Source organism: Dryobates pubescens, chromosome 30 (assembly GCF_014839835.1).
Source record: "Dryobates pubescens isolate bDryPub1 chromosome 30, bDryPub1.pri, whole genome shotgun sequence".
NCBI classification, from domain to species: Eukaryota; Metazoa; Chordata; class Aves; order Piciformes; family Picidae; genus Dryobates; species Dryobates pubescens.
This window is the reverse complement of record NC_071641.1, coordinates 4,717,956-4,729,750: the sequence shown is the minus strand read 5'-3', so window position 1 is coordinate 4,729,750 and position 11,795 is coordinate 4,717,956.

Below are 11,795 nucleotides of genomic sequence, written 5' to 3'. Positions count from 1 at the left end.
ATCAATACTTGCATGCTGAACAGCGCAAGTTCAACATCAGGATGTCATATTAGAGGCTGTACACAGTGCAAGAGGAACAAAAGAGTACCAGGAAACCCATACAAACCAGTTTATCTTAATAAAGAAATGATTGCTTAATGTGGTCAAGAAGGACCAAGACACGATTGCAGCCAAGTGCCACAGCCATGGCCAAGTGAAGCACAATTAAATGGTTTTATGCAGCATTCTGAGGCACAGCTTCCCCTCCAAAATATCTCCTGTGCAGAGTGAAGTTCCAAAGTCAGCAGAAATAGAGCTAATCCTGTCGCAGAGAGGGTAATTTCAAAAGGTAATTGATGTCTTTTTAACCTAGAACTGTCAAACTGTATTGAGAATAATAGAGCCTGACAAGTCTAAAGTTGAAAGAGAAATTGTAAGATTGATCTACTTCGGGTTGTGAATTTCAACGCTAAGTTGGCATTGTGCTTTTGTCAGGGCAGTACCAAGCACCATCTCCCTGTAAATAAAGGACCAAAGGAAAAAAATCCTCCAATGCTTAGAACAAACCCCTAAATATTCAGAATTCAGAGATTTCCCCTTAACTTTGTCAGAATGGTTGAATCCCATTTCTCTTAACAGCTACAATGCTCCTGATAAGAGCAGTGTGGTGGGAAGTGGAGGTCATCTAGAATGATAAAATCAAATCCATTTAAGTGAAAATGGGTTTAAATCCACCTTATATGTACGTTACTGCATTGCCGGCTTCTCTGTGCTGCAGACAGGCAGATGTAGAGCTCTGCATTGAGAACTGAAGGGCTGATGTGACTAAAAGCCTTGCTTCAGTTGAAAAGAGACAGGAAAAGTCACAGAAAGCCATAGAAACTAGAGGCCCTATCAAGAGAATAGAGCAGAATGTGAAGCTATAGGGAATAAAGGTCTCATCTCCAATTATGTCCCCAGTAATTCAGATTCTCACATCAGGGGGATGTGTGTCCTCTGTGGGTGGTTCAGGGGAGAGAGATGTCCAAATCTGGGAAGTTTTGGGGTTGTGTGTGATGAACGAGGGAAAGGGCCTGGTTTTCAGAAGGTGGAATGTCTCACAGCTCTCTGTTCGACGGTGTTTGGGCTGTGACGTGCACAGACTTCCCTTTCCCTAAATCCTGCCCAGCTGTGAACTACACACTAAAGATTTTTAAAAACATACAGAGATTAAAAAAACCTTATAGATATTTAAAAACAAACCAACCAACCTTGAACTAAAATAGAGGTTAAGGAATTAAAAAGTAAAAATGGGGACAGTCTTTTCAGCAGGGCCTGTTGCAACAGGACAAGGGGTGATGTTTGTAAACAAGAAGAGGGAAGATTCAGACTAGAGAGAAATAAGACATTTTTTACACTGGGAGTGGTGAGACCCCAGAGAAGTGGTGGGTGCCCCATCCCTGGAAGCATTCAAGGCCAGGTTGTTTGGGGCTCTGAGCAACCTGCTCTAGCTGGAGATGTCCCTGCTGACTGCAGGGGCGTTGGACTAGATGAGCTTTAGAGGTCCCTTCCCACCCAAACCATTCTATCATTCGATGACTTAAAACCTCTCTTCAGGCTTCAGGAGGCCAAGATCATAATGTGCATAACATGCAGGCAATGTGCAGATTGCTGCATCCGGCTCATTTGAGTGAGGTTTGAGGACCAGAGTTATGTAAGACAGAATGATGCAAGATGTATACAGTTTGAGCAGTAAGACAGCTGACACATTCCCCAGAGGATGGGAATAGAGCTATTGATATACACTTACCTTTTTTATTGCCATACAGGAGCTATGCATACCTATGCCATTATTTGAATCTAAATACCACAGCTGGAGTTGTTTCTGTTGATAAGCTAATTTAGATAAAGAAACAAACCCAGCAACTAGCAGGTAATCTCTTGAGGATCAATTCACAGACAAACAATGCAAGACTCAGTTGCCAATAACAATTGCATTGGAACAGGCCTCCCAGGGAGGTGGTGGAGTCACCGTCCCTGGAGGTGTTCAGAAACCAAGTAGATGTGGTACTTTGGGAATGGCTTAATGGCCATGGGGGTGTTGGGTTGGACTTGATGATCTTAGAGGAGGAGGTTTGGACAAGATGACCTTTAAAGGTCCCTTCCAACCTAGTGTATTGATTCTAGGATTCTATTCCGTCATTCTAAAGGTCTTTTCTACGATTCTATAAGTAAGCCCCAGACCTCATGAGTGGTGTTTCCTGAGGAAAATGTCTGAACCTTGGAGCCTCCCTCCCCCCAGCTGGGTATAATACTTGATGTTCAGACCACATCTGTATATAGTGGAGCTGCAATTTCAGTAGCTCTAATAGTAAGTAAAAAGAAACACCCTGACAGCACATTCCTGCTGCAGTCCTCACTTTGAGTATTAGGATTTCAAACACTGACCACCTGATGAACTTAAGGCAGGTAATCCCACCAGGTCTATACCAACCAGACTAGCAACAACCTGATCCTCTTCCCTCTTTAAAAGAAGCAATTTTCCTCTCTCAAACAAATTCAGAGAAAAATAGCTGGATACCAATTTCTAGGAAAAAACAAATGGCAGCGAACATTTTTCTCTGACAGCATGCATCATACCAGTTATGGTTTGTTCAGCTTCTCTAGCCACATGTAGAGAAGACTCTGCAAGCATCTTACAATTTAAATGAAACAGCAATTATTTATTGGCTGACACACACAAGAACACAGCTCACAACTTGAAGAGCCCCTTAGCTAAGCAAAGACACAGAGATTATCCCTGATAGAGCAACTGGGTCCTGCACGTTGCTGAGTTGCCATTGTTCCTCAGCACTAACACCTGCATGGCATCAATCATCCAAGTCACTGACACCTTGAGCAAGGACTCCATGACCCAATGGCTCCCAATGCTCCTCCCTGTTTTTAATTATTATGTTTTCCTTTAAGATTTTGTGCCTTTCCACGCAAGTAGTTTCTCTTTTTGAATGCTGGATCTTGTCTCAGACACCTTACCCTAGAATCAAGTCCAACCTTTAATGCAGCACTGCCAGGTCACCACTAAACCACATCCTTCAGCAGCACATCTACATGACTTTGAAATTCCTCCAGGGATGGGGACACCACCACTATCCTGGCCAGCCTGTTCCAGGGCTTGGCAATCTTTTTAGGAAGGAGATAGTTCCTAATGTCCAACCTTAACCTCCCATGGTACAACCTGAGGTTATTTCCTCTTGTCTTATCCCTTGTTACTAGGGAGAAGAGACCAACCTCCACCTAGCTCCAATCTCCTTTCAGGGAGTTGTAGAGAGTGAGAAAGTCTCCCCTCAGCCTTCTTTTCTCTAGGCTGAACAACCCCAGTTCCCTCAGCTGCTCCTCACCAGACCTGTTCTCCAGACCCTTCACCAGCTTCATTGCTCTTCTCTGGACATGCTCCAGCACAATGGCCTTATTCTTCCACCCTACCACAGAGCTTGGCTCTCTGAACCACCAGTGGCTGAGTCTAGGGAAGGACAGGAGACTGTGGCAGGGACACACAGAGATGTCATCTCCCAGTAGAAGAGAAAGTGGGCACAAAGCTATAGAATGCATTTAAAACATTTAATAGCACATATAATCCACATAACTGCCAGAGCTCCTCTTTATGTGCAGTGAATGATGCATTAATTTCTATTTTTTTACAGGTAATTTCTAACCCATCATCATTAGGATGCAGCCAAATGCCTGAAAGCCCATGATGAGCAGTGGTGATTAAGTGCTTTGGATGGTGCACTCACACCTTTCCCAGTTCATCATAAATGAGAGATGCAGTACTCTGGCAAAAATCCTGCAAAACAGAGGAAATTTTAGCCCAAAGCACCATAGTTTCAACTTCCCCACCTGAAAGTAATTCCAGAAGTGAGGAAATAGAGATAAATTGGCCAGTTACTTTTTACAGAATCATGGAATTGCATTGGTTGGAAAAGACTTCTAAGATCATCAAGTCCAGCCATCAACCTAACACCACCAGGGCCACCAAACCATGCCCTGAAGTGCTATGTCTACATGTTTTTTGGGGGGTTTTTTGAGCACCTCCCAGGGATTGTGGTGACTCCACCTCCACCCTGGGCAGCCTGTTCCATTATCTGACCATTTTCCCTAATATCCAACCTAAATCTCCCTCAACCTCCCACAATTTCAGGCCATTTCCTCTTGTTCTGTCACCTGATACTAAAGAGAAGTACAGACTCTTAATTAGCTATGGACTCTTCATTAACATCCTCCCCCTTCTGCTCCCCATCTACCTATCCTTCCCTAGTCCCCTACACAACATGTGGGCACCAATGCTCAGCAATGCTCAGCAAACGCAAGGGCAGCAAGCGCTGGACTTTATTTGCCCACTAGCTCTTCTCTCGCCTGAAGGGGCCTTCCTCTGCCCCATCATTTTGTTTTAGTAGAGAAGAGAAATGCAAGAGACATTTATTTTATAGCTTGACTACATGTAAATTATCTGACACAATAGGTAAGGGCTTGGCTTTCTTCCCTTTCATTTTTCTTATCGTGCAAACAAGCCACAGCAGCGGCGCTGATTTAGTATTATCAGCACGGTGCAACACAGGTGTCACTTGATTCTGTATGTGCCAGCATAAATCCTGCTCTGAGTGACAAACCCCCTTCCATGCTGTTTCAGATTCCCCCTGTACCTCTGCCCTACCACTATGCCAATGTTTTGCCAGGAAAAAAAAAAAACTTCCTACAGCCCCACATCACCACTGAGAGAGTCCTTGTGGCTTCTGGGCTGTGCCCAAGCTGGGAGAGGGGCATTCCCAAGTCCCATGAAAGCTCCATCACAGGTGCAAAGATGATTACAAGAAGGATATTGAGGTGCAGGAGTGGGTCTAGAGAAGGGCAGTGAAGCTGGTGAAGTGTCTGAAGAACAGGTCTTGTGAGGGGTGGCTGAGAGAACAGGGGTTGTTCAGCCTGGAGAAAAGGAGGCTCAGGGGAAACCTCAGTCTCTACCACTCCCTGAAAGGAGGCTGGAGTGATGTGGATGTTAGTCTCTTCTCCCCAGTAACAAGCAATAAGACAAGAGCAAATGGCCTCAAGTTCCACTGAGGGACTTTAAAGTTGGACATAAGGAACAATTTCTTCCCCAAAAGGCTTGTGAGGCACTGGAACAGGCTGCCCAAAGCAGTGGTGGAGTCCCCAGCCCTGGAGAGATTTCAAAGCTGTGTAGATGTGATGCTGAGGGACATGGTTTACTGGTGCCCTGGTAGTGCTGGCTGAATGCTTGGACTTGATGACCTTAAAAGTCAAAATGATTCTGTGATTTTATGAAAACTGCACATCTCATGCTTGTGAAACCCACCTTCCAGTTGTTCCCTTTAATTTTTTCCCCACCTTGTTTAATAAGAGAAATCAAGGAGGGAAAGGAAGGGGATGGAGTAGGGAAAAAAGAACATCTTAAGTACAAACGTCAGTACTGTAAAAAAAAAGAGCCAGCCAGGCTCTCGCTCCCACACAGAGCTTTGCGGTCACTGCTCACTTCCAATTAGCTCATTCCACCAGCTAATGCTTGCTGTCAGCCAGAAACAAGGAGCACTGGAGAAAAATAAGTTCCACGCAGAGACTTTGGGGGGTTTTTAGTGGTACTACTATGGCCTGCAGGAAAGGAAAGCATCCCTGCTGAACTTGGGTAGCTCTGTGTTAGATAATGCTGCTGGAGCTCATCACAGCTCTAGTCCCAGCAAAAAGCAGCTCCATCCTGCCTGTGATGGGCCAGGGCAAGGTTCTCACCTTGGGATCAGCCTTTCCCCACTGATGTGGAGCTGGCACTTGTCCTGCTGCTCTGGAAGAGCCTTGTAGGCACCAAGCAAACAGGAGAGAAAATGAAGAGTGAAACACTGCCACATGTGCTGCAGGGCTGGGGACTGGTGTGGAAGGCAGAGCTGCTTCTATGAACCAAGTACTGATTAAAAAACCACTGCAGTCTGGACTGAAATCACAGAAAGTGAAGAAACACAGCTCAGTGAAGATTCCAATGAAATGGTGATGTATAATGAAATGCATCTGGAGATGCATCAGCTGAAAGCACAGTCATGACCATGGATGGATTTTGCCCTATGGACCCTCACCTTCACACTGCAACAAAGATCCTTCTGAGGACTTTCATTTTCCCTTACAATTCAACAAGTATGTTGATTTTATTGGATGAGAAGCCTTTGATCATTTCCAGAAGGCAGCTGCACATCTGGGAGGAAGATACCTGTTTTCCTGAATGCATCTGCTGATGGAAACATTGCTCTCAAAAAGCTTGGAATGTGGCTTGCTGAAAAAGGACTTGAGTGTGTTAGTCCATAGCCTGCTGAATGAGCCACTGTGTGCCCAGATGGCCAAGATGACCAACAGCACCCTGGCTTGGATCAGCAATAGTGAAGCCAGCAAGACCAAAGCAGGGATTGTTCCCTGCTGGGGTTGTTCAGTCTGGAGAAAAGGAGGCTTAGGGGAAACCTTGCTCTCTAGAGCGCCCTGGAAGGAGGTTGAGAACAAGATGAAATGGCTTCAAGTTGCACCAGGGGAGGTTTCAGTTGCATAATAGGAAAGATTTCTTCCCCCAAAGAGTTGTCAAGCCCTGGAACAGGCTGCCCAGGGCAGTGGTGGAGTCACCATTCCCAGAGGGCTTTTACAGATGTGTAGATGTGGTACTGAGGAACAGGGTTTAGCGGTGGCCTGGCAGTGCTGGGTCACTGCTTAGGCTTGAGGATCTTAAAGGTCTCTTCCAACCAAAAATAATTCTTTGATTCTACAATAGGATGTAACTTACCCTGATGTCATTCACCCTCTGCTCTCCCACAGCTTCTTAGAACAGGATGATGTTTCCTGTTGTATTTTTATAGAGGATTTAAATACATGCCTGAGAAAGAGGAAGGAGACACAGAATTCTGTCAGCTGCCTCCAGAGAGCCAGCATTTCCTCTCTGAACAACCTTCATACCTGCACCTTAAGACATGATTTCTGCTGCTGACCTTACACAGACACTACATCCCCAGAAAACCTCTCACTGGAGAAAAGAATCTGATTTTCCCCAAGCCACTTTTCTGGCACCATGTTGAGAGCCCCACAGAGCAGCTCCAACAAGAATGAACACTGATTTCTCTCCTGATGTTTCTGATGAAAGTTTCAGAAGTGCTCTGCCTCTTTTCATGCATTATTCATGTTCCCTAGTGCCTGGTCAGGCACTGCATGTGACATGGAAGGATGGTCCCGCACAAAAGTATGGTGAAACCTTCCACAGACTTCTGTTCACCTCCCTATGAACCATGAGGTCAGCAGTTACAATAAGCTCAGCAAAGAAGGCCAGGAACTGACCTCTTTTTAAACAAAAATCTTCTATTTGTATTTTTCCTCCCCTGTTGTTTCCATCTGAGGAGCTAGTTATCAACAATGTGCTGCACAGAACAACTGTTGACAACAAATGTATTTGTCAGCTGCACATATGGCAATAAACTCATGGAATGAAGTTCATAATATTACTGACAACCAGATCTCAACATAACTTAAAATTCACAGAACCACAGAATGGCTCCAGTTGGAAAGGACCTTAAAGATCAGCTAGTTCCAGCCCCTGTGTCATGGGCAGGTACATCTTCCTCTAGAGACCAGGCTGCCGAAAGCTTCATCCGGTCTGGTCTGAAACACTACAAAGGATGAGGCATCCAAAACCTCCCTGAGCAATCTGTTCCAGTGTCTCACCACCCTCACAGTAAAGAATTTCTAATATTCAATCTAAAACCTCCTCAACCTTCAATCCATTCCCTCTCTCTTATCACTACAAGCCCTTGTAAAATGTTTCTTCTTGGCTTTCTTGTAGGCCCCCTTCAGCTACTGGAAAGCCACTATAAAGCTTCCCTAGAGCATTTTCTTCACCAGGATGAACAGACCCAATTCTCTCAACCTGTTCTTGGTAGGACAGGTGTTCCAGCCCTTTGATCATCTTTGCAGCCCTCCTCTGGACCCTCTCCATCAGATCCGCATCCTTCTTGTGCTGGGGGCTCCAGAGCTGAATACAGTACTCAAGGCGGGGTCTCACAAGAGCAAGAATAGTCCTCCTGTAATACTAGGAGGCAGTAGACAACTACCTCATCCTTTGAAAGAAGGCAGCTTGCTCTTGAGATTCTGAATTTATGGCTGATTTCTGTGGATTTGCTCTCTGAGACTTGAGCAATAATTACAGTGCAAATAATTACAGCTTAAGTGAACTTCCTGTGCTCAGTGATGACTTCTTCTCTTGCTACATGAACACACCTCTGAAACTAGCATTCATGATGTTAAATTAAATGTTAATAAGTGTTTTAAAATGCATTAATTTATGTTAATCTAAAAAGTGTTTTGCCTGGAATGAAGATGGTGGGGTCGTTTTGCCTCCCAGACTGTTACACTTCTACATCAGTTGCTTGTGATTAAACACAGCACATGGGTCTGAGGGAGATAACCTGGGTTTGCTGAGCCTGCAGAAAAGGAGGCTGAGGGGAGACCTTCTCTCTCTGTACAACTCCCTGAAAGGAGGTTGGAGCCAGGTGGGGGTTTCTGTCTTCTTCCAAGGAACAAACAATAGGACAAGAATGTTCTCAAGATGTGCCAGGGGAGGTTTAGGTTGGATATTAGAAGAAACTTCATCACTGAAAAGGTTGACAAGCCCTGGAACAGGCTGCCCAGTGCAGTGATGGAGTCTCCATCCCTGGAAGGCTTTGGAAGCTGTGTAGATGTGGTGCTGAGGAATATGGTTTAATGGTGACCTAGCATTTGGACTGGATGATCTCAAAATGATGTCTATTTTATGATTCAAAATGCTCTCAAACCCGGTTCATTTCCATGGGCTGCTTAATATTCTGCTAAGTTTTGGGTTGTTGGTTTTTTTTATCAAGGTGGTTTCTGAAGTTAATTTTCTTGGTTCTCCACTGTCTCTGCAGTGATCCATCACTGCTCATTGGAATGATGGAGAAAGAAAACTCATTTTAGACTGGGATTACAGTGCTGAGGAAGTGGTAAGCACAGCCACAGGAAAATAAGGCTGGAGAATGAATATAAAACTTGGAAGAGCAGCCAACAACAGAGGCAGACACAAAAAATGCCTTATCTATAGGAAAACAGTGTCACATTTGGTTTTGGCTACGGTCCCTCTTTGTGAAGGACTCCCTCAAATGTTGATGACACCATATATTCCCCTCTGATGCAAACTGGCAGAAGGCCACAGCTTTCAATAACAGCAGAACCAGCATCTTTTTAAGCATCTGCTTTCCAGCCAGACCTCCTGGTTTGGAAATGTGTGAGTGGCCGAGGATGCTTTTTCTTGGTGATAATGAGAACAGTTAGAGGCTCCAAGCTTTTCTATGTGACGTGGGGAAAGCAACCCAAAGAACGTGGGGGCAGGCAGCTGGGCACTCCTCATAGCTATGACACTTCTGTTGTGACACACAAGGCACCTTTGGGAACCAAGCAGAATCATCATTAAGGTTGGAAAAGACCTTTTAAGATCATCAAGTCTAACCATAACCCAAACACCATGACCACTAAGTTATATCCTGAAGCACCACATCCACATGCTTCTTGAACACCTCCAGGGATGGTGACTCTACCACCTCTCTGGGCAGCCTGTTCCAATGCCTGACCACTCTTTCAGTAAAGAGATTTTGCCTAATGTCCACTCCAAACCTGCCCTGGCACAGCCTAAGTTCATTTCCTTTTGTCCTGTTGTTGGTTTCTTGGGACAAGAGACCAACAGCAGCCTCGCTACAACCTCCTCTCAGGGAGTTGTTGAGAGCAATGAGGTCTCCCCTCAGCCTTCTCTTTTCCAGACTAAACCATTCAGTTCCTTCTGCTGCTCCTCATATGACATGACCTCCAAACCCCTCACCAGCCTCATTACTCTTCTCTGGACCCCCTCCAGAAGTTGCCCCAAAAGCCTGTTTGGAGGCATTTCTTAGGAATCAATCAAAGCAAGAAGATTCAAACACCATTTGGGTTTCTTGCACTTTAAGGGATTAAAAAACATCTGAAAAATTGAAGGTTAAATAGCAGGAGGGCATGTTGATATGGGTAGCTTATGGAAATCTGCCTTGAGCACCATCTCAGAAGAAGATCTATCATAATAATTTGCAAATGTTCACAAATAAATCAAATTAAACTTAAGCTGTCAATGAAGAATGTGAAGCTTCATTACTGAATCTGTAGCATTAATGTGCTGTGGCCAATGTTCCTCTGTTTAGTTCCTGAGATCTGCAAGGGTTTGAGCTACAAACAGAGAAGATCAACAGCACAAGAGCCAAACTGCAATGAAAAGCTGAGTGAATGGCCCAAACAACATGGATTCAACCTAAAATAGCAACATTTCATCATCCATAAAATCTCTGCAAGTCTCAAATGGCAGAGGGAAAACTTCATTACTGTGAGGGTGATGGAGCACTGGAACAGGCTGCCCAGAGAGGTTGTGGAGTCTACTTCTTTGAAGACCCATCTGGATGCATTCCTGTGTGACCTGCCCTAGGTGATCCTGCCTTGGCAGGGGGGCTGGACTTGGTGATCTCTGGAGGTCCCATCCAATCCATTCTGTAATTCATAGAATCACTGATTCATAGAATGATTTGAAAGGGATTTCAAAGATCATCTAGTTCCAAATGCCCTGGCATTGGCAGGGACACCTTCTAACTAGACCAGGTTATTCAAGGTTTCATCCGGCCTGGCCTTAAACACTTCCGGGGGGGGGCATCCACAACCTCCCTGGGCAACCTGTTCCAGTGTGTCACCATCCTTACCTGCAAAGAATTTTGTCCTAATACCCAGTGTATATTTGCCCTTCTCAAGCTTCGATCCATTCCCTCTCATCCTATCGCTACAAGCCCTTGTAAAACGTCCCTCCCCAGCTCTCCTGTAGCCCCCTTTCAGGTACTGGAAGGTCACTCTAAGGTCTCCTCAGAACCTTCTCTTCTCCAGGCTGAACAGCCTCAACTCTTGTAGCCTGTGGCCATGGGGCTCTCCTCTGGACCTGCTTCAGCAGTCCCATGTCCTTCTGATCCTATAAACAGCCTCACCGGAGAACAGCTGGTAAGATCCCACACACTAACCAAGTATTTACACTGATCCACACGTTTCTGCGTCACCAAGAATACAGCAATTGCAAGCTTGAAATTCAGTTTAGATGCATGAAAAGTACAAAAGGAGAGGAAATTGAAATCTCAGAGCAGCTGGAACCCATTGCTGCGGTAGAACCGAAAGCTGAGGATGAAGGAAACCCCTGAATGTCAGTGTTCATCACTCAAGAGCTTGGTCTGCTTTTCATGAGCACGTCCTGCAGGTGCTACAATTTATTGCTTCATCACAGCGTAAGGTGTAGATGCAAACTTAAAAATGCCTTATTTGATTTGTGCAGAGGGATGCAGCAGCCCTAGCTCTCCCTAGCTGGGAGAGCATGAAGCTTGGCCACATTCACCAGCCATCCTCCTGAGAAACCTGCTTTAGCTTGGGGCTCTCCCTGTGTCCCTCAGCACCCTCTGCATCTTGCATTGAATTTAAATACATTGAGCAAAGCTCAGGCAATTCATTAGTGCAGCATCTCAAAGGACCCACAACACTAAGCAAACAACCAGAGAAGCATCCTGAGTTTACTTAACAAAGACAAAAAAAGAAACCTTTTCTTCTGTATGAGAACACAAAGAACTTAAGAAACTTGTGATAGGAAGATGGGGAGAAGCTGCACAGGACATCATGTTGTGTTTCCACAGCCTGCAGTGGAAAGGGCAACCCAGACAACATCTCTGTGAACAACACACATGCACAATGCAGGT